The following is a 24,748-nucleotide window of genomic DNA, read 5'->3' as shown; positions in this document are numbered from 1 at the left end:
GAGGCTGTAACTACGTATTTGCTTTGGAATCTTAGAGGTCTCTCAATGCAGACACTCAATCCACAAATGAACGAATGGATTGAATAAGTGAAGAAATATAAAAAATTAACTACACTTTGCTTTGTTAGCTTTTCTCAAAATGTGTTTTATAAAAAAAATTTTTTGGAGTATAGTTGATGTACAGTGTTGTATTAGCTTCAGGTGTACAGCAAAGTAAATCAGTTATACATTTACATATATCAACTCTTTTTTAGATTTCTTTTCCCATATAGACTATTGCAGAGTCTTGAGTAGAATTCCTTGTGCTATACAGTAGGTTGTTACTAATTATCTGTTTTATATGTAGTAGAGTATATATGTCACTCCAAATCTCCCAATTTATCCTCTCCCTCCTCTTGTCCCCTGGTAGCCACAGTTAGTTTTCTACATCTGGTCCTCTACTTATGTTTTGTAAATAAGTTCATTTGTACTCTGTTTTTTAAGATTCCACATATTAGTGATATATGATATTTGTCTTTCTCTGTATGACTTATTTCACCCAGTATGACAGTCTCTAGGTCCATCCATGTTGTTGCAAATTACATCATTTTGTTCTTTTTGTAGTTGAGTAATACTCCATTGTATACGCACACCACATTTTCTTTATTCATTCCTCTCTTGATGGACATTTAGATTGCTTCCACGTCCTGGCTACTATAAACAGTGCTGTGATGAACACTGGGATGCATGTGTCTTTTTGAATTATGGTTTTCTCAGAGTACAAGCTCAGAAGTGGAATTGCTCGGTCATATAAAAGTTCTGTAGCTTCCCTAGTGACTCAGCAGTAAAGAATTCACCTGCAATGCAGGAGATGAGGAGCAAAAGAGTTTGATGCCTGGATTGGGAAGATCCCTTGAAGAAGAAAATGGCAACCCACTAGAGTTTTGTTGTCTAGAAATTTCCATGGGAAGGAGAGCCTGGTGGGCTATAGTCCATGGGGTCACAAAGCACTGGAAACAACTGAGCACACCTGAGCACTGAGCATAGTAGTTCTATTTTTAGTTCTAGAGCTAACCTCTGTACTGTTCTCCAAAATGTCTGTTTACATTCCCATCAACAGTATAGAAGAGTTCTGTTTTCACCACATCCGCTCCAGAATTCTTTTTTTTTTTTTTTTGGTAGGTTTTTTTGATGATGGCCATTAAAGCTCAACATTCAGAAAACAAAGATCATGGCATCTGGTCCCATCACTTCATGGGAAATAGATGGGGAAACAGTGGAAACAGTATCAGACTTTATTTTGGGGGGCTCCAAAATCACTGCAGATGGTGACTGGAGCCATGAAATTAAAAGACTCTTACTCCTTGGAAGGAAAGTTATGACCAACCTAGATAGCATATTCAAAAGCAGAGACATTACTTTGCCAACAAAGGTATGTCTAATCAAGGCTAGCTATGGTTTTTCCTGTGGTCATGTATGAATGTGAGAGTTGGACTGTGAAGAAGGCTAAGCGCTGAAGAATTGATGCTTTTGAACTGTGGTGTTGGAGAAGACTCTTGAGAGTCCCTTGGATTGCAAAGAGATCCAACCAGTCCATTCTGAAGGAGATCAGCCCTGGGATTTCTTTGGAAGGAATGATGCTAAAGCTGAAACTCCAGTACTTTGGCCACCTCATGCGAAGAGTTGACTCATTGGAAAAGACTCTGATGCTTGGAGGGATTGGGGGCAAGAGGAGAAGGGGACGACAGAGGATGAGATGGCTGGATGGCATCACTGACTCGATGGACATGAGTTTGGGTGAACTCCGGGAGTTGGTGATGGACAGGGAGGCCTGGCGTGCTGCAATTCATGGGGTCACAAAGAGTCAGACATGACTGAGTGACTGAACTGAACTGAACTGATTGTGATCAGTGTGAGGTGATACTTCATTGTAGTATTGATTTACATTTCTCTAATAATTAGTGATGTTGGACATATTTTCGTGTGCTTCATAGCCATCCATATTTTTCAAAATATTTACCAAATAGAGAATTCTGGGAATGTGGCAGAGTAGGATGCACCAAGAACCCGTTTCTACACCTAGATAGAAATTACCATGGCAGAATCTTTCTGACGTAAACATTTTGAAACATGGGAGTCTGTTTGAAGGTTTGAAACATACAAGAGAAAGCTTGGATGGTAAATTCTGGTTTATTAATTTGTTTAGTTGCTATGTCGTGTCCAGCTCTTTGCAACCCCATGGACTGTAGCCTGCCTGGGTCCTCTGTTCATGAGATTTCCCAGGCAAGAATACTGCAATGGTTTGTAATTTCCTTTTCCAGGGGATCTTTCTGATTCAGGGACTGGACTCCCATCTCCTGCATTGACAGATGGATTCTTTACTGCTGAGCCACCAGGGAAGCCCATAAGTTGTGGTTAATTTTGGTCAATTTTAACTCTTAGCTTGATAGCAGTTATTCATCCCTCAAACTTAACACTGTGGCATGTGGCTGTATACATGTCCCTAAAGCAGCTTGCAGGAGCCAGAGTGAGCAATAAGGATTTTGTCCTTCAAATATCAGGGATCTGTGCTCCGATTACTAAATACTAATTCAATTGAAGACACAGAGGTGCACCTACTTTAGTGGGAAGGCATTGTTTTAAATTCACTGCCACTTTCATTATATATAATAGTCAAAATGTGTTAACAGTCCACATCCATCAATAGATGAATGGGTGAGTAAAACTTGGTGTTTACATAGAAGGGAATATTATCTAGCCTTAAAGAAGCAGTTGTTGTTATCCAGTTACTAATTAGTGTCCTACTCTTTTCAACCCCTGGACTGCAGTATGCCAGGCTTCCTTATCCTTTAAAATCTCCTAAAGTTTGCTCAACTCATGAGCAATGAGTTGCTTCTTTGCATCAGATGGCCAAAGTAATGGAGCTTCACCTTCAGCATCAGTTCTTCCAATGAATAGTCAGGGTTGATTTCCTTTAAGATTGACTGGTTTGATCTTCTTTCAGTCCAAGGGACTTGCAAGAGTCTTCTCCAGCACCACAGTTTGAAAACATCAATTCTTCAGCACTCAGCCTTCTTTATGGTCCAGTTCTCACATCTGTATATGACTACTGGAAAAACCATAGCTTTGACTATTTTGTTGGCAAAGTGATATCTCATTTTTTAAAATATGCTGTCTAGGTTTGTCATAGCTTTTCTACCAAGGATCAAGTGTCTTAATTTCATGACTGCAGTCACTGTTCACAGTGATTTTGGATCCCAAGAAAATAAAATCTGTCACTGTTTCCACTTTTTATCCATGTATTTGCTGTGAATTGATGGGACCAGATGCCATGATCTTCATTTAAATCACCAAAGATCATAACATTCAAAAAGTATAGAAGGAAACAAACCAGTTCTGTCCCTAACAATCACTTACAAACAGAAATGAGGCTCAGTTGTAAGCCAAGCTGTTCAATTGCCACAAAATTTGTCATTATATTCCATCCCTTGTCTGTATCATGCCACCCTTTAGAGACAACATTTCATCAAGCAGAAGTGAGAGAGATAATAGGTAATATTCAGAGTCAAAAACAGCATCATCAGCTACCCCAAAAGAAGTAACAGAATACATGGGGAAAATACTGCCATTCTCCAGGAGAAAAACTAGACAAAACTTTTTATTAGAAAGACTAACAGCTTAGCACCCATCAGACAGCTACCAATGACCCACAGGGTTTGGGTACTTTCAGCAGTCATCTTCTGAACATGCGTTTCAATAAAATCTTGGCATTAAGATAAAAATGTCATCTGGAAATAAATTTTTTCACCTTGTTTTAATCCAAATGTCAGTGTGTTTACACATTTTCTGCCTTTGGCTATGTTAACGGTGGCTTAGTACATGAACTGACATACACTTTTTGGTCTTGTTGCCATGCTAGATCAAAGTTCTATGACTGGCAGTTTTAAAACCAAGGTACCGATATTTTCTATTTGGAAAAAGAATATTCTCTTAAAAATAAGCTAAAAAGTTAAATAAATAAGTTTTTCCCTTAAAAATACCTTTAAGATCAAGGTAGGGCAAAGCATTTTCCTCCAGTCAATTTATAACATGAATAGACCAAAATAGAGCAGAAGAAAACTTTGCCTGTTTTGTTCTTTTTTTTTTAATTTTGTGAGCTTAATAGCTGGTATGTATAAGCTTTCACCTGGACTCCATTCAAAGCTTTGGATTATTGGCCATCTCCACCTCCACTCCACTCCCCTTACCCCCTCAATACCACTCTATCAGAAAGAGAAAACTGGGGGTGAAAAAGTATACCCAAAGAATAAGTGATAATTGAACAGTAAACAGAAGGCAAAGCTCATGTTAACTGGTACTGCTGGAGCTTGCTTATGTTCCAGTGGGAATTGATGAGTAAGGAAGCATGCAGTGATACAGAAAGGAGATTATGAGAATTTCCAAGAGAAACAGAATTAGGAGGATGGGGGTATGTCTGTGTGTATGTGTGTGTGCATATACATAAATGACAGAAGAATCAGTTCAGTTCAGTCGCTCAGTCCTGTCTGACTCTTTGTGACCCCATGAACCACAGCATGCCAGGCCTCCCTGTCCATCACCAACTCCCGGAGTTCACCCAAACTCATGTTCATTGAGTCAGTGATGCCATCCAACCATCTCATCCTCTTGTCCCCTTCTCCTGCTGCCCTCAATCTTTCCCAGCATCAGGGTCTTTTCAAATGAGTCAGCTCGTCACATCAGGACAGACCCCCTGAACAGTATGAAAAGACAGAAGAATAGATTTATAGATAATTTATTGTAAAGAATTGGCTCATGTGATTACCAAGACTAAGAAATCCCAAGATCTTCAGGCAACAAGTTGGATGCACAGGAGAGAAAATGTGTAGCTCCAGTTATAGTACAAAGGCTTGAAAATCAAGAAAACCAATAAGTTCCAATCTAAAAGCCAGCAGCCCTAAGACCCAAGAAAAGCCAATGTTTAAGTTTGAGTGTAAGGACAGAAGGTTAGTGTTCTAGTTCAGTAGGCAGGTAGAAGATGTTCCCTTTTACTCAGCCTTTCTGTTCTATTCTGGTCTATAGTAGACTGGATCGGGCCAATCCACCTTAGAGAGGGCAGTCTGCTTTATTCAGCCTGCTGTTCAGTTGCTCAGTCATGTGTATTCTTGGGGACCCTATGGATTGCAGCATGCCAGGTTTTCCTCCACCATATCCTGGAGCTTGCTCTAACTCAGGTCCTTTGAGTCAGTGATGTCATCCAACCATCTTGCCCTCTGTCATCTGCTTCTCCTCCTGCCTTCAATATTTCCCAGAATCAGGGTCCATGCTAATAAGTTGGCTGTTCTCAACAGGTGGCCAAATTAGTGGTGTTTTAGCTTCAGCATCAGTCCCCCTAATGAATATTTGAGATTGATTTCCTTTAGGATTGACTGGTTTGATCTCTGTGCAGTCCAAGGGACTCTCAAGAGCTTATCCAACAACACAGTTCAAAAGCATTAATTCTTTGATGCTCAGCCTACTTTATGTTCCAACTGTCATATCCATGCATGACTACTGGAAAAACCATCATAACTTTAATTATATGGATGTTTGTTGGCAAAGTAATGTCTCTACTTTTTAGTATGCTCTTTAGGTTTGTCATAGTTTTTCTTCCAAGGAGCAAGAATCTTTTAATTTCATGGCTGTGTTTACCATCTGCAGTGATTTTGGAGTCCAAGAAAATAAAGTCTGTCACTTTTTCCCTTGTTTCCTCATATATTTGCCATAAAGTGACGGGACCAGATCCATGATCTTAACTTTTTGAAAGTTGAATTTTAAGAAAGCTTTTTCACTCTCCTCTTTCACTTTCATCAAGAGACTCTTTAGTTCCTCTTCGCTTTCTGTCATAAGGGTAGTCTCATCTGCATATCTGAGGTTATTTACATTTCTCCTGGTAATCTTGATTCCAGTTTGTGCTTCATCCAGCCCAGCATTTATCATAATGTCCTCTGCAAATAAGTTAAATAAGCAGGGTGAAAATATATAGGCTTGACATACTCCTTTCCCAATTTTGAACCAGTCCTTGTTCTGTGTCCAGTTCTAACTGTTGCTTTTTGAACTGCATACAGATTTCTCAGGAGGCAGGTAAGGTGGTCTGGTATTCCCATCTCTTGAAGAATTTTCCACAATTGATTGTGATCCACTTAGTCAAAGGGTTTGGCGTAGTCAATGAAGCAGAGGGAGATGTTTTTCTGTAACTCTCTAGCTTTTTCGATGGTCCAACAGATGCTGGCAATTTGATCTCTGGTTCCTCTGCCTTTTCTAAATCCAGCTTGAACATCTGGAAGTTACTGGTTCATGTATTGTTGAAACATAGCTTGGAGAATTTTCAGCATTATTTTGCTAGCATGTGAAATGAGTGCAAATTGTGCAATAGCATAAACATTTTTTGGCATTGCCTTTCTTTGGAATTGGAATGAAAACTGACCTTATCCAGTACTTTGGCCACTGTTGTGTTTTCTCATTCCATGATGTCTGGCTCTAGGTGAGTGATACACCGTCCTGGATACTTGGGTCACTAATATCTCTTGTATAGTTCTGTGTATTCTTGCCACCGTTTCTTAATATCTTCTGCTTCTGTTAGGTCCTTACCATTTCTGCCCTTTATTGAGCCCATCTTTGCATGAAATGTTCCCTTGGAATTGCTAGTTTTCTTGAAGAGATCTCTAGCCTTTCCCATTCTATTGTTTTCTTCTATTTCTTTGCATTGATCACTGACAAAGGCTTTCTTATCTCTCCTTGCTATTCTTTGGAACTCTGCATTCAGATGGATATATCTTTCCTTTTCTCCTTTTCCTTTCACTTATCTTCTTTTCTCAGCTATTTGTGAGGCCTCCTCAGACAACCATTTCTCTTTTTGCATTTGTTTTACTTGAAGATGGTTTTGATCATGGCCTGCTATACAATGTTATGAACCTCCATCCATAGTTCTTCACGCTTTCTGTCTATCAGATCTAATTCCTTGAATCTATTTGTCACTTCCACTGTATAATCATAAGGGATTTGATTTAGGTCATACCTGAATGGTCTAGTAGTTTTCCCTACTTTCTTCAATTTAAGTCTACAAATTTAAATATTAATCTACTCTAGAAACACCCTCCTTGATTCACTGAGAATAATGTTTGACCAAACGTCTGGGCAACCTCTGTCAAATTTATACATAAAATAAACCATTATACGAATAAAGAAGTAAAAAAAGAAATAAGAATATAAAACCAAAATAAAATATAGAGCACCATTAGGCAGAGTATTGTCTTATGATTTTTTTCCAAGTTTATTAATTTTATCTTTAGACGTTTTTTGAATCTTTAATTTATAGCTATGTTTTAAATTTAGATAGTCTATTTTATTCACTTCTATATTCCATTTTCTGGTGAAATTCTCTATCTTGTATTTTATTTCAGGCTCCTCTGTCCTTGGAATTCTCCAGGCAATAATACTGGAGTAGGTAGCCATTTCCTTATCTAGGGGATCTTGCCAATCCAGGGATTGAACCTGGATTTCCTGGATTGCAAGCAGATTCTTTACAGTCTGAGACACCACAAAAGCCCTATAATGTAAGTGAAATGAGTGAAAATCTCTCGGTTGTGTCCAACTCTTCGACCCTGTGGACTATACAGTCCATGGAATTCTCCAGGCCAGAATTCTGGAGTGGGTAGACTTTCCCTTCTCCAGGGGATCTTCCCAACACAGGGATCAAACCCAGGCCTCCCACATTGCAGGCAGATTCTTTACCAGCTGAGCAACAAGGGAAGCCCCAACTCTAAGAGTCATTTGTATTTTGTGTCTTTAATTCTGTTGGGATTCCCAGGTGGTGCTAATGGTAAAGAATACACCTACCAATGCAGGAGATGTGAGAGAGAGAATGCAGGTTTAATCTCTGAGTCAGAAAGATTCTCTGAAGGAGGAAATGGTAACCCACTCCAGTAGTGTTGCTTGGAAAATTCCATGGAGAGACAAGCCTATAAGGCTATAGTCCATGGAATTGCAAAGAGTTGGACACAACTGAGCATCTGAACATGCACGCCATTCTGTTATTTGGATTTGCTATAGGTCTTGTCTTAGATGGCCATGGTCATCTCTAAACTTCAGTTTTTGTACCATCTGCTTGACAAATCTATTGAATGTGCTGCTCATCTTTTTAGCCACTACATTTAGTATTAGTAGCTGCCTCCAGGAGACAGGAAAATTTGGGACCATTTATATAAATTTCCTTCTCTCTTATTTGACACCATAGTTCCTCAATGCTCTGGGTAGCTCTCCAGTGCTTTCAAACGTGTGATTTAATTTTTGTCTTATTTTTCTAGTTGTTCTAACTGGGGATTTGGAACAAACCAACCCAAGTCTTAGCCAAATATGATTTTAAATCTTCCATTTCAAAACAAAGCAAAAATATAACAATATAAAAAAGGAAGAATAAATTTGCCAAAGCAGCATCTTTTTGTTTGTACTTTTTATTGTCCTACCGTTAGAGAACTATCACTTTGCATAGCATGCCTATAAATTTAGCTCTTTTCTTCTAGAAGTTAAAAACTAACTTTTGACAAAGCCATCACTTTTCTTAAAATATTTTAAACTTATAATACAGAATTTTAAAAGATTTATTAGTGTACTTATTTTGGTTACACTGTGTCTTTGTTGATGACGTGGGCCTTCCCTAGCTCCAGTAAGAGAGGGGCTATTCTCTGTTGGTGTGCTCTGGCTAGTCATTGTGGTGGCTTCTCTTGTGGAGCAGGGGCTCTAGGATGTGCAGGGTTCAGTAACTCTGGCACCTAAAACACACGCTCAGTTGTTGTGGCTCATGGGCTTGGTTGTACCTCGACATGTGGAATCTTCCCAGATAGGGAACCTTTGTTTTCTGCATTGGCAGGCAGAATTCTTTACCACTGAGCCACCAGAAAAGCCCCCAATGCAGAATGTTTTAAACAGAGCTATGGTGAAAGGATGATGTTGGTTCTAAGTTATCATGCCAAATAAAAATCTATAATGATAAATTTATGCTTATTACTCGTTAGGTAGTCAAGATGTAAGGGAAAATTATGGAAGCCCAGTGCCTAATTTTACATTATTTATAAATTCAGTGTAACATTATGTCTATATATTTGATGGATAGACCATTTTAAATGTTTATTTAAATAATAATTTAAAGAAATCAAAAGTTAACTTGTGTATTTTACTCACTTTGTTAAATCTGTATATAGTAAATCATTAAATACTCAGAAGGTTAATGAACATGTTCACAGAAACACAAGCAAATATATACACTAAAAAGAAACTTTCTAAAGTAAAGGGTGATATGAACCCTGAACATATTTTTAATCAAACACACTGTTGGCCTAAATTGTGTTGTTGTTGTTCAATTGCTAAGTCCTATCTGTCTGTCTGAGACTCGCATGGACTGTAGCACCTGAGACTTTCCTGTCCTTCACCATCTCCTGAGGTTTGCACACATGCATGGCCATTGAGTCAGTGATGCCCACATTTTAGCTGCTATTTGAAATCTGAGAGATAGGGATGTCCTACTAAGGCAGTTTTTGTGTCCATTAATCAGCAGTCATCAATGAATAATTACAGACATCGGTAGAATTCACAACTGACTCATGATTTTTAATAAATGTAAACATTTTCAGAGTATCTGCATTCAGTGTTCTTTTATCTGTCACATAATCTCATTGTGGCACACTGAATTAATATTTTCTAAAAGTGGTTGCAGAAACATTTCCCCTCCCCTACTTCCTGTGGCAGTTGTGACCTTATAACTCCCCCAGTATCAGGAGGTAAAGTCTGTGACTTTACTCCCTAGAATCTAAGTGTTTTTAAAAATGGAAAAAGGAAAAAGTGATGCTTTGGCATCCCTACATTTAGCCAGTTCTTAACTTGCCTGGAAACTTCTGTTTCTTACCTTTGGAAAAACTGGCGGTAGTGCTGTGAAAGACGCAGGCTACATGGAGAGGCTGTGTGCAGTGCTCTCTTGCTGGCTGCTCCTGAGTTCCAGTCACTGACAGTGACATCAGCAGTGAGTCAGCTGTATTGTGTGTACTGCACAGGCAAACTTTCAGCTCACTCTGGACACAGTACCATTTGACGTCAATCACAATACAGAACTCCGCTGAACCCGCTGAAGTGAAAATGAAAGTCCCTCAGTCATGTCTGACTTTTTGAGATCCCATGGGCTATACAGTCCATGGAATTCTCTAGGCCGAAATTCTGGAGTGGGTAGCCTTTCTCTTCTCCAGGGGATCTTCCTAACCCAGGGATCAAACCCAAGTCTCTCACATTGCAGGTGTATTCTGTACCAGCTGAGCCACAAGGGAAGCCCAAGAATACTGGAGTGGGTAGCTTATTCCTTCTCCAGTGGATCTTCCCGACTCAGGAATCAAACAGGAATCGAAATCAGTGTCCATACCTTGAGAGCACTAAGGCAGCCCAAAAGAGAGACCAATATAACAAAGAATTGAGACTCTAAGCCACAGACAGGTGAATAAACCCTTTGGGAAGTGGATCCTTAATCCCCAATCAAGTCTTTAAATGACTGCAGCCCAGCAGACAGCTTGTCTGAAACCTTATGAGAGACCCCAAGCTGGAAACTAACATCTGAACCAGTCTCAAACTTCTGATCTCAAGAAACTGTAAGATAATAAATGCATGTTGTTTTAAGCAACTGTATTTGGAAATAATCTGTTATGTTACAATCGATAGATAATTCAGACTTGCCATTTTTTTATGGTTAAAAAAATTTCAAAAAACATAAGGCTAAGAAAGGCATTTATCTTTGCATGTATGCTACAGCTAAGTCGCTTCAGTCGTGTCCAACTCTGTACGACCCCATAGACAGCAGCCCACGAGGCTCCCCCGTCCCTAGGATTCTCCAGGCAAGAACACTGGAGTGGGTTGCCATTTCCTTCTCCAATGCATGAAAGTGAAAAGTGAAAGTGAAGTTGCTCAGTCATGTCTGACTCTCCGTGACCCCTTGGACTGCAGCCCACCAGGCTCCCCCGTCCATGGGATTTTCCAGGCAAGAGTACTGGAGTGGGGTGCCATCGCCTTCTCCTTGCATGTATCAGATCAGATCAGATCATTCACTCAGTCGTGTCTGACTCTTTGAGACCCCATGAATCGCAGCACGCCAGGCCTCCCTGTCCATCACCAACTCCCTGAGTTCACTCAGACTCACATCCATCGAGTCAGCGATGCCATCCAGCCATTTCAGGCTCTGTCGTCCCCTTCTCCTCCTGCCTCCAATTTCTCCCAGCATCAGAGTCTTTTCCAATGAGTCAACACTTCGCATGAGGTGGCCAAAGTACTGGAGTTTCAGCTTTAGCATCATTCCTTCCAAAGAAATCCCAGGGCTGATCTCCTTCAGAATGGACTGGTTGGATCTCCTTGCAATCCAAGGGACTCTCAAGAGTCTTCTCCAACACCACAGTTCAAAAGCATCAATTCTTCAGTGCTCAGCCTTCTTCACAGTCCAACTCTCACATCCATATATGACCACAGGAAAAACCATAGCCTTGACTAGATGGACCTTTTTTGGCAAAGTACTGTCTCTGCTTTTGAATATGCTCTCTAGGTTGGTCATAACCTTCCTTCCAAGGAGTAAGTGTCTTTTATTTTCATGGCTGCAGTCACCATCTGCAGTGATTTTGGAGCCCAGAAAAATAAAGTCTGACACTGTTTCCACTGTTTCCCCATCTATTTCCCATGAAGTGATGGGACCAGATGCCATGATCTTCGTTTTCTGAATGTTGAGCTTTAAGCCAACTTTTTCACTCACCTCTTTCACTTTCATCAAGAGGCTTTTTAGTTCCTCTTCACTTTTTGCCATAAGGGTGGTGTCATCTTATATACATACTAATTGCTCACAAGCAAAGTGATTTCTAAGGAATCTAGATGTGACCTTTTAAATATTTTTATATGGCTTAATCATTTTTTCTAAAACTTATATCTAGCCATTATATCATAGCTATTTATGTAATGCTCTATAATTATTCAAGTTTCTACTCTATACACTGCAATATCTCCACTGTTATTTCTAACTGTGAATTGTTATTATTTGAATCCCTAACACAAAAACAACATAGCTAGTAAATACTTTTTCAGTTCCTTGTTCTCCAGCAAATTGGATTTAGAAACAGTAATAATTTTATACTCATTGTATTATAGTCATGATATGGAGTTCTTATTTTTTCAAAAATTTCTCTTCTTTTAAACCTTATTACTCAATATGAAAAAAGAAAATTAAAGTTGCTTTGCAACCCCATGGACTCTAGCCTGCCAGGCTCCTCTGTCCATGGTTTTCTCTAGGCAAGAATGCTGCAGGTATAACCATTCCTTTCTCCAGGAGAGCTTACTGACCCAGAGATCAAACCCAGATCTCCTGCATTACGGGCAGATTCTTTACCATCTGAGCCACCAGATAAACCAGAACATCACCCCACTGTCCCTGTGTATAAATATATCTATGCAGCAATGTGAATGAGTTTCCTGGTATCACGGCATAATAAAGTAAGAATGCTTTGAGATGGAGATACCTTTGAACATGGATTATTTCTTCAAAAGACAAAGCTGTAAAAAAAGCACTTTAGGGACTTTATTATTATTAATTAATTAGTCATAAAGTGATTGTTTAGTTGCTGAGTGGTGTCCTACTCTTTTCCCACCCCACTGACTATAGCTGTTCTCTCCATTGTATTTCCCAGGCAAGAGTACTGGAGTGGGTTGCTTCTCCAGGGGATCTTCCCAACTCAGGGATTGAACCTGTATCTCCTGCACTGGCAGACAGATTCTTTACCACTGAGTCACCAGGGAAGCCCTTAATTAATAGTAGTAGCTGTACTTAAAAACATTTCCCTGATCATCTGTATGTAGCAGTAGTAAAGGAAGAGCAATTCTGAAAGGGAGGCAAAAGGATAAAAATGAGTAGGTACTAATTATCTTAAGGGTATTATTCATAAGTAATTTATCATAATAGATCAAAGGAGAATGAAAGAGAAATTGGAACATAGGGTAGAGATAAAGTCTGGAAACTGGCATTTATGAAGCACTTGCCAAGTACAAATTCTATTGAAAAACTTTTACATTATTTTGAGTTTTCCTCAAAAGAATCTAAAGAAAAAAAATCCCCAATTTGTGGATGAAGAAGGAGAATATTAGAAAGCCTAGGTGAAATTTACTAGTTCCTACATTGAATTATTGAACTGAATCTTAAACTGCAACAATTTACTCCAAGTTTTCCTCATTTGAATAAAGCTTGATAAGAAATATAGAAACCAGGGCATAGGAAAAATAGTTGAAGGTGCTAGAAATGTTTAACGTAGAAAAGAGAAGATTTGGTCTGGGCAAAGTATCTTCAGGTATCTGAACAATCATCATTCTCAACATAAGTTGGACACAATGAATCTCCACAACAGGAGGTTTCTAAGCTACTAAAATAATAATTTGACAAACAGAATGAAAAGCAATTTTCTTAAGAAGAGACTAGAAATGTGTGGTGGCTCATTTCAAATCTAAGAGTTTCCATTCCTAAACTTTGACAATCTAATGACTTTGCCTAGATCCCTGGCTTCCCACTATTAGAGAGATTCATGCAAAGTAATCCACTTTCCAAAGAAGAAACACAGAGGTGGTGATTGTATTTCAGTGCACTAATCATAGTACTGCTGCTGCTACTAAGTCGCTTCAGTCGTGTCCAACTCTGTGCAACCCCATAGATGGCAGCCCACCAGCCTCCCCTGTCCCTGGGATTCTCTGGGCAAGAACACTGGAGTGGCTTGCTATTTCCTTCCCCAATCATAGTACAAATGCATCCAAATTTCATGCATCTGTTTTCTTTCTCTTTTGAATATCATATGGTTTATATTCGTCCTTTCATTATTAGTTGTCTTCATCTCATCTTCCAATTTCTTTATGTATCATGAAAGTGAAAGTGAAGTTGCTCAGTCATATCCAACTCTTTGCGACCCCATGGACTGTAGCCTACCAGGCTTCTCCATCCATGGAATTTACCAGCAAGAGTACTGGAGTGGGTTGCCATTTTCTTCCCCAGGGGATCTTCCTGACTCAGGGATTGAACTCAGGTCTCCCACATTGCAGGTAGATGCTTTACCACCTGAGCCACCAGGGAAGCCCTTATGTATCATAGCAGAGACATAAATCTCATATTCTTTCATTCCTTCATTCAGTTTTTTTTTTGTCAGTCTGTTCACAACACTTTTATGTAAAGTTTCATGTATAAAGAGACTGGTAAAAAAGATACTTTGAACTTAAGAAACTCTGCCTAGGAAAGGAGACAGTCACGTTAATAAAAAATTGTGAAACAGCATGGCAAATTCTATGATTGGTAGAAACAAGAATGAGGAAAAAGAACAAAGGCACCAAATTGAAACTAGTATCATCAGGAAAGTCTTCAGGAGGAATTAGGACCTGAGTTGAATTATTATAATCTCATAAAGGTGAAGAAGTAGAGAGGATGCTTTTCTTAAGGCATTTAAGTGATGGTTGTACAGGGGCAATGACTTAAAATCTGATCTGCTTTTATTCTGCTGTACATATAATATGTTTCTGAGATGGGGAGGGTGACAGTAGGTCTTAGAGCAATGATCTCAGCTGCAGCTGATTATGAAACATACCATCCATGCACCAGGAAGTCTGTCAATATTTGGAGAGATGTCAGGACTAGGGGTAGGAAAGCTTTTGGCATTTAGTGAATAGAGAGCAAGAATGAACGAAGAGCTGACTCACTGGAAAATACCTTGATGCTGGGAAAGACTGAGGGAAGGAGGAGAAGCGGGCAGTAGAGGATGAGATGGTTGGATGGCATCATCGACTCAAGGGACATGAGTTTGAACAAACTCCAGGAGATAGTGAAGAACAGGTAAGCCTGTCGTGCTGCAGTTCATGGGGTCACAAAGAATCGGACACAACTGAGTGACTGAACGGCAACAACAACCCTACAATACACGGAACAGGCCTTCACAACATGGATCTATCTGATCCAGGATACTTATGCCAAGGTTGAGAAATTCTGTCTTAAATGCTTGAAATATTTTAAACCTCTCCTTTAAGAGAAAAATTATCATTACAAACTTTAAAACAAGACAGTAACTAGTAAATTCCTCCCGTTTCCTATCTTCCCCCAGGCCATCTTGAGCTCTGCTGTGGAAACAGTAGGCATTGCACACTGCTCTGCCGAGCTTGCCATTTTTATAAAATGCCTTGGGTTTGCTCTGACCTTTCTGCATGGGAGACAACCTTGCATTCCTAATTCTCTTGTATTCTTTTTTTAATCTAGAGAAATGTGTTTCTTGATTAAGTACAAGATCAAGTGTATCTTTTTCCTAAATTAATGGTTCTCTTGACCTGAGTGCTCACTCATTTGTTAATGCTCCAAAAGGAAATGTGCATTTCTCAGACTCCATAAATCATATAAACAGGATTTTATATTCACGATTGAAATGGAGATAAATCATGATTTATCTGCCATATTCTTGGTTTGTTCTGTGAGTATATGTGATATATATATAATCTGTGGATATAGTCAGGACTTCCATATCTCCATTATTTATTTAGGTTTGTTTATCTCTTAATTCATTGTGGTCTCACTTTTACCTTAATTAAGATAATTAGTTGCTCAGGCAAATATCATAATTTAGGATTTCAGCATCTTTAAAAAATATCTGAATATTAGAACAATGCAAGGTCAATCTAACTCAAGCCCTGCATTTTTTGAGTCCTTCCACCTTGATTAAAATTAACATTAATTTATTTAATTAATATTAAATAACATTTAATATTTGGTTTACTTAGAAAAGAAAATCAGCACTTTATTATCTTTGTCATCTTCATTTATCTCACAATTAGTGTATGTTTGTGACTGTGCTTAAGCATATATGTACATATATGTACATACTATGAAACTTCATTCTGTTTGGGGGTGCCTTTTTGCTATTGTAAGATTTTTAACTCCTTATTGATGAAGACTAAAATAAAAAGTTCAAACATCAATTATAAAACAAAATAAAATGCTTTGTCTCCAAAAGTTACAAAGATGCACCCAGAACATCTTCATTGTCATTAATATAAACTCAAGCCTCTCTCATAAGAATTGAATAAAGGGCTGTAAAGTATGTTTTAAATCTTATGCCAAATCAGGCCAAATCTATCTATGCTCAGCAGGAAGGAGTATAATAATTGATTAGTGAGGTTGTGATACTGTGGTTTTACAGTGAGACATATATATTTAGTCTTTGCCCCATTACTGGCACAGAGCTCAAACCCTTGGAATTTCCTAAGTAATAAGAGCAATAAAGATGTCTTTTGTTAGATTAGTCAGGTGATTTGGGGGTTACCTGAGTATGTGGGCTGATTGCTAAGAAGGTTGGAAATTTCAGTCCCATCCCCAAATTCTGGAAAGAGGTAAGGGGCTGGAGATTGAATTTAATCACCAGTGGCCAATTACTTAGTCAAACATGCCTATGTAATAAAATCTCACAAAAAAAACAAAAAGGATAGGGTTTGGGTAACTGCCAGGTTGGTGAAAACCTTGAGATTTCTAGAGAGTGGTGTGCTCAGAGATGGTGTGGAAAATCTGAGATCTTTCTCCATATCTTTGCTTATGCATCTCTTCCATCTAGCTTTTCCTGAGTTTTGCCCCTTTATAATAAACTGGCAAACTAGTAAATAAGATATATCCCTAAATTTTAATCCTCTCTAGCAAATTAATTGAGCCCAATGAAGGGGTGCTGAAGAATTGATGCTTTTGATGCTGGAGAAGACTCTTGAGAGTCCTGTGGACAGCAAGGAGATCAAACCAGTCAATCCTAAAGGAAATCAACCCTGAATACTCATTGGAAGGACTGATGTGAAGCTGAAGCTCCAATATTTTGGCCATCTGATGTGAAGACCTGACTCATTGGAAAAGACCCTGATGCTGGGAAAGATTGAAGACAGGAGAAGGTGACAACAGAGGATGAGATGATTGGATGGCATCACTGACTCGATGGGCATGGATTTCAGCAAACTTCAGGAGATGGTGAAGGACAGGGAAGCCTGGCATGCTGCAGTCCATGAGATCTCAAAAGTCAGATGTGACTTAGTGACTGAACAACAATAACGATGATGGAGTCATTGTAACCATCAATCTGTAGCCAATCAGTCAGAAGCCCAAGTGAAAACGTAGACTTACAATTGGCAATCTTCTGGCACTGAGCCCTTAATGTGGAGAATCCAGGTAGATAGTGTCAGAATTGAGTTGAATTATAGGACATGTTTTTGGTATCTGAGAATGGCTGGGTATTGTGGGAAAAACTCCTCTACATATTGTAATTGGAATGAGAATCATTAGAGATTTGCTGTGGGCTCCAGAGTGATAAGCACTACACAAGGGCCCTGCGTTCGTCAAACCTATGTTAATCCATCAGGGGATGGCTGAGTGCTTGAGAACAGATAAAAGTGTTAGTGGAGTCAGTGTTTCAGTTGTGAAAATGAGGTCATTAAAGTGGAGGTAAAAGGAATGAGCATTTCCAGGTCATGTACTATATGTGTATACCATCTTATCATCCCATGGTGAGTTCTCTTGGCAATCAACCTACTTCTCAGGTGCATCCTCCAAGTCACCTGATTTCCCTCACAAAAGACATCTTTATTACTCTTATGGTGGTGGTGTTTGGATTGCTCTCATCACTTAGAACATTCCAAGGGTTTGAGTTCTGTGCCAGAAATTGAACAGATTTATGTCACATTATAACATCATGGGGCTTCCCAGATGGGTCAGTAGGTAAAGAGTCCACCTGTAATGGTGGAGGCACAAAAGATTTGGGTTCTATGCCTGGGTTCAAGAAGATTCCCCTGGAGGAGGACATGGCAACTCACTCCAATATTCTTGCCTGGAGAATCCCATGTACAGAGGAGCCTAATAAGCTACAGTCCAGAGGGTGACAAAGAGTTGGATATGACTGAAGCAACTAAGCATGCACACATGCATAAAACCACAGCCTAACTAGTTAATACTCCTTCACAAAGCCCTTGAGATCATCATCATTATCAACATTTCAAAGATGGGAGAAACTAAATTTTGAAGAGCAAACATATTCAGATAATAAGGGTAGGGCTTGAATTCAGCTGGGTTTAGTTGGCTTTGAATCCTATTCTCTCTTAATATTTACAGGGCTTTGGACAATTACAATTCTTTTAGGATTTGTGTTTTGTTGGGAATGAGGAAAAAATTTAGAGTCATGGGGGCTGAGAAACAAGGCCATGACTTTGCACTAAGTTTTGAGACTAGGAGATATTTGTAATCATTTATCACAATAAATCATACAAAATATTTCATCACCCCAAAAAATAAACACTCTGCCCATTAGCAATGATTCCTTATTTTTCCCTAACACTTCAGCCCTGTATGCATGTGTAATAAGTCACTTCAGTCATGTCTGAATGTTTGGGACCCTATGGTCTGTCACCCACCAGGCTCCTCTGTCCGTGGGGATTCTCCAAGCAAAAATATTGTAGTCAGTTGCCATGCCCATCTCCATGGGATCTTCTCTACCAAGGGATCAAACCCACGTCTCTTATGTCTCTTACAGGGGGGTTCTTTACCACTAGTGCCCTCAGTTCAGTCCAGTTCAGTCACTCAGTCGTGTTTGACTCTTTGCGACCCCATGAATCGCAGCACGCCAGGCCTCCCTGTCCATCACCAACTCCCGGAGTTCACTCAGACTCACATCCATCGAGTCAGTGATGCCATCCAGCCATCTCATCCTCTGTTGTCCCCTTCTCCTCCTGCCCCCAATCCCTCCCACCATCAGAGTCTTTTCCAATGAGTCAACTCTTCGCATGAGGTGGCCAAAGTACTGGAGTTTCAGCTTTAGCACCATTCCTTCCAAAGAAATCCCAGGGCTGATCTCCTTCAGAGTGGACTGGTTGGATCTCCTTGCAGTCCAAGGGACTCTCAAGAGTCTTTTCCAATACCACAGTTCAAAAGCATCAATTCTTCAGCGCTCAGTTTTCTTCACAGTCCAACTCTCGCATCCATACATGGCCACTAATCTACTTTCCTTGGTTAAACGTTTGCATATTCTGGACATTTCAGTTGAATGGTGCCATATGATATGTGGCCTTTATTAAGTAGCTGCTTTTACTCAGCATGTTTTAAAGGTTCATCTATGTTACAACATATATTAGTACTTCATTCCATTTCAGATAAACAGTATCTTATTTTATGAATATTTCACATTATTTTTCATCTGTTTATCAGTTGCTGGATATTTGGGTTGTATCTACTCTTTGGCTATTATGAATAATGCTATTATGAAAATTTGTATGCAAGGGTTTATTTGTATGTGTGTGTAAAATTATAGTTTCATTCTCTTGATTATTATAATAAGGGATAGAATTTCCAATTTATAAGGTAATGTTTTGTTTAATTCTTATAGGAACTGCCAGACTGTTTTCCAAAACAGTTGCACCATTTTGCATTTCTACTCGCCTTGCAGGAGAGTTCCAGTTGTTCCGGTATTCTCGCCAAAGCTTGAATGTAGCCATTCTAGTGTGTGTAAAGTATTCTCATTTCCAAAATTGATAGCATTATTGAGCATCTTTTCAGATATTTATTGGACATTTTTATATCTTTTTTAAATTACTTTGGAAGCTTATATACAATGTTACTTATAAAGGACTTGGAGCACTCTGTGTCTGGTATATAATAATCTTTCTATTAAAAAAAGTGTACTTTAGTTTTTCCTGTTTCCTTAATTATGAAGTTTATCTTCAATAATCCCTTTAAGTCTTAAGAGCCTTTTAAGACTTTAGAGGTAATAATTTATAAGAAATTACTTAACTTTCAGTAGTGTGTTCCTACACTTAAAGGTTTGTTCAATTCAATATACTCAATTTTAAGATCTATTAACTGTTTAATGTATAAACAGTAATTAAAATGGGCATAAATATCAATTGCTTACATCTACATTTTGTTACAAAATTGTTACCTAGTGAAATTGTATGGTGATATTTTACAAGTTGAGATAAAATGGTAGCAGCTATCATCCATATCAGGTGTATTGCCATTTTGCACAGAAATCCTTTGAAAACTGCAACTCATCCCTTTTAAAACTTTCCAGAGAAGAATATACCTTATATAATAGCAATGATGACTATTCTTTTATGTTTATTGATTATGCACGTAGAATTATGCTAGGTCCTTTACTTCAGTTTGGGCAGTTCATATTGACAAAGATCCTATGTGGTACACTTGTTGTTGTAGTCGTGTAGTTTCTCAATCATGTCCAACTCTTTTACAACCCCAAGGACCTCAGCCCCACCAGGCTCCTCTGACCATGGTAATTCCCAGGCAAGAATACTGGAGTGGGTTGTCATTTCCTTCTCAAGAGGATCTTCCTGACCCAGGAATAGAATGCATGTCTCCTGCATTGCAGGTGGATTCTTTACAACTGAGTCACCTGGGAAGCCCCTATAAGGTAGGTATTAGTAACCTAATTTTACAGCCTTGGAATTGTGATGTGGAGGATTAATTTGCTCCTTAATGCCACTCACACCTTAAAAAAATAAATGTCCCCATTATGCAATGTCTTTCCCTCTCCTAACAATCCTGATTAGCTATTTCAGCACATACCAAATTCAGTATCTTTCATATAGACTTTCTTAACAATTTAATCCACAGAATCATATAACTTATTCATTCAATAAAAGCTTCATTGAGCCTTTTATTAGGCACCAGATGACACTTTTATGCTGTGAACAAGAGAGGTATTTAACATTATGACCGCTATGCTGGTGTAAGAGAGAAACTTGCCAGAAGTGTGAAGATGGAGATAGTGTATTGATATCAGAATAAAGTAAGGGTCATTTTAAGCTCCAAAAAGGATAGCATCAGTGTCAGCTTTCTTCAGATTTGTATCATTAATGCCTACACAGTTCCTGGCAGAGAATGGATGCAGTAGCTCAGGTTAATTTGAATTCAATATTTTTTTAAAAATCCAGTGATAATAGAAAGGATTGATGCTTATGAATTTGAATTCAGTACCAAAGATAGATTTTAGTCCAGGAAAGGCAAAAATAAGGAAAGACACTTCAAACACATTCTCTCTTTCTCTCTCACACACACACAATGGCAGAAACTCAAAGGAGTTATTTTGTGATCCTATATAGTTTTGAATGACTGCAGAAAAATATGTATGTTTGACTCAAAGCCAGAAAACTAGGTTACCAAAGTGTCTGGGGTTAGATCAGGAAAGATCTTGGATGTCAATTGTCAGGATTTGGGTTTTATCCTGCAGGCTATGGTGAATCACTAAAGTGTTTTTTAGCAGCAAACTGTGAAAAATGACATCTATGATTTAACAAACCATTCCAGTAATCCTGTAGAAGACAGATTAAAATAAACAGTTTTATTTTAATAAAATAAAATAAACAGAGAAACAGTTTAGGGAAACTGAATGGTAATTGTCTTAGTTTGGCTGCAACAATAAAATACCAAGGACTGTGTGGCTTAAAAAAACAGACTATTTCTCATAATTCAGAAGGCTGAGAGATCCAGATTCAGGTATTGGCAGGTTCAGTTTTTGGTTGAGGACCCTCTTCCTGGCCTACAAATGATCACCCTTCTCACTATGTCCTCAAATGGCAGAGAGAAAATCCTGGTATCTCTTCCTCTTATTAGAGCTCAAATCTCACCTTGGGTCTCCTCATTCAGGACCTCCTCAGTCTAATTAGCTCCCAATGCTCTGTCTGGGAGGGAGAAATCATTTCCCCTTCCCCTATTGAACTATTGTGACTGAACTACTAATAAAATTTACACAAAACAGATTAACAGGAGAAAAGGAACACACTTTAATAACCTTGAACTTAATATACAATTCAAACCTGAAGGCCCAAGCCTGCTGACTTTTGAGGGCTGGACCTTCACAACTTATATAAAACATTGTAAAAATTTTTGTTTGTTTGTTTGTTTCTGTTTTCTTCATTAAAGATGAGAGAGAAAACTTTGTTCCTGAGAGAGGTAGGAACACAGTATGGGATCTATCTGTGCTCAGAGTTGTATCCTAGCTTTACCTACGGATTCTAATTTAAAAGAATAGCAAAAGCTATACACATTAGATTGATTTTTTTTTTCAAGAACAGTATAGCAAAAAGTTTATTTTCATATAATTTCACCAAATTATTTTTTATAACGTTTTTAATTCTTCAACAGCTTTGTTGTTATCTTTGATGGTTAAATTATTTTCATATGATTATTGATAATTTTAGGTCTTTCACTGAAATTTTCTAAGTGTTGTCTTGACATTTATCTTTGGATACAAAGCATTCTTCATATATTTGTATGGCAACCTACAATGGAAATAACTATTCTTTGATTTTTTATTTATCTTTTGATTTTGTTTCTATTTTTGGGCACATATGAATTTAATATTTTTCTTGAGTATTTTGGGTTTCATGATATATATATATGCATTTTTTTAAAAAGCCCATAGTAACTCTAAGATTATACAAATATTTATGTAAAGTACTTACAAGACATTTTTACTTTATTTTACATTGTTGTATGGGATAAACAATCCAATTTATTTATTTTCTAAGTGCTAAGTCTATTTTTTGGAAACCCAATTACTGAATGCATTTTACCAACTCAGCTTATAATTTCACCTTCAAAGGCTATTTTTGTTTTTATCTGAACCTCTCCTATCTTCACTTCTTAAAGATCTTGCTATCTTCTAAAGACTTCATCAATGCTTGATAATTTATCAATATAATAGAAGAGTGGGGAAATCTGATCACGGACACAAATGAGGCAAGAAAACTCTCACAAGCAATACGCAGCCTTTCCCAAACTTTATCCAGAATGAAGACTCACCAGTGTGATAAGTAATAACAACCATTAGTGTTTTCTCAGGGCAACAGCTCTCATTTTGCAATTAGATATACTAAGGTTTCCCTGATGGCTCGGTTGGTAAAGAATCTGCCTGCAATGCAGGAGACTGGGGTTCAAGAAGAGAAGGGGATGATGATGAGATGGTTGAATGGCATAACCAACTCAATGGACATGAATCTGAGCAAACTCTGGGAGATAGTGAGAACAGAGAAACCTGGCATATTTCAGTCCAGGGATCATAAAGAGTTGGATACAACTTAGTGACCACACAACAACAAGGCCCAGAGAGACAAATTAATTAAAGTAACTCTGCCAAAATCATGTCAACTATTGGAATAACTCTTGCAAACATTCTGATAAAATGACAAATTAGGGGTATTGGGGTCCACAAGGCAAAATCTTATAAATGAAATAAAAAAGAACCAGTAACTTTTGATTGACCCTTATATTAGAATCTTGCAATCAATCCATCAGATTAAACTCTTCCAGCCTTCACAGTCTATTTCTTCAGCAGCCTTCATATATATGGGTGTTTGATAGAATAGTAACAATCTCTATGACACTAGGAAAGTTGGTCCCTCTGTCATTCATCTAATCCGTTATTTTAAACTTCACTTTGGTCAGCTAGTCAGCACAATATTCTTTTAAATACACAGCTATAGCCATTTACAAATTCTGTGTTTCCAGCTAATAAAACATTCTTTAGCAATCAAATATAGTACATATTGTCTGGAGAATCCCATGGACAGAGGATCCTGGCAGGCTCTGGCCCATAGGGTCACAAAGAATGGGACATGACTGAAGCGACTTAGCACATAGTACATCTGTATAAAATAAATCTTAACATTTTTCACTTTTTCTATAAACAGTCCTCTTTTCTAGTATCATATTTACTTGGGTTTCTCCATTTCCTGTATCCTTATGAAGCAATTTTTGTTTATTTTATTTTAAAATAACCATTTTATTAGTCTCTAAGACATCCTGACTTAATGACAATTTGTATATTCATTATTATACATGCTATTTCTCTAATACCACTTATTCAATAAGGAATATGTATACACACAAAAACTTGCTAGAATAATAGATGGTTGTGGACTGGATCCTAAGACAATTAAAGATTGTTGGCTGATTCTTTCCAAAGTGACCAATGTAAATCTCATGGAGAAGTCTAGTGGTTTCATCAGGATATAGATTCTGTCAAATGTTTCCATCAGAAACTTGGATGAGGACATCCTTTATAGGGTGATTGATTTTATTGCTGGGAAAAGTAAGGTAAGGCAAAGTAGAAAAGTAAGGTAAGGCAAAAAGGAAATGAATATAGTAAATATGAATAATTATTTCTTAGAAAGATCATTTTTAAAGTAGATAAAATAATACTTAAGAAGAAGAGAGAATTTACAAATTCATCCAAAAACTAAAAATGAGAAAGGAAAAAGGATTATGGACTTCATTGGAACCCAACACTGGATATTCTAGTTTCTATTATTTGTACGCTCTGTTGGGGTACTTTTCTCCTAATCAAAACTGTAACTGATATAATAGTAGAGAAACATTAACTTATTTAAAATAAATATAGATGAGATAAGGGTTTCTAGGACCAACAATGGAAATGTTTTTTTTTTTTTTTTTTAAAACAGATTGCTTTTGAGTAATTTCTGGGAGAAGGGAAAAGATAATCTGTACATTCAAGCTTGTGCTGCAAGTTTTATTTTCCCTAAGTCAGTATTAGCCCGTCGCTTCAAAGATGTCTTTAAATATATTACCAAGTTTTATCAATTATATCAGTCAATTGATTATAAAACCCTTCATTAAGAATTAAAAAAATATGTTTCACTGTAACTCAGTTCT

The sequence above is a fragment of the Bos indicus x Bos taurus genome, chromosome 11 (assembly GCF_003369695.1).
Source record: "Bos indicus x Bos taurus breed Angus x Brahman F1 hybrid chromosome 11, Bos_hybrid_MaternalHap_v2.0, whole genome shotgun sequence".
NCBI lineage: Eukaryota > Metazoa > Chordata > Mammalia > Artiodactyla > Bovidae > Bos > Bos indicus x Bos taurus.
The sequence above is the reverse complement of the archived record's forward strand: the minus strand, read 5'-3'. Positions refer to the sequence as shown.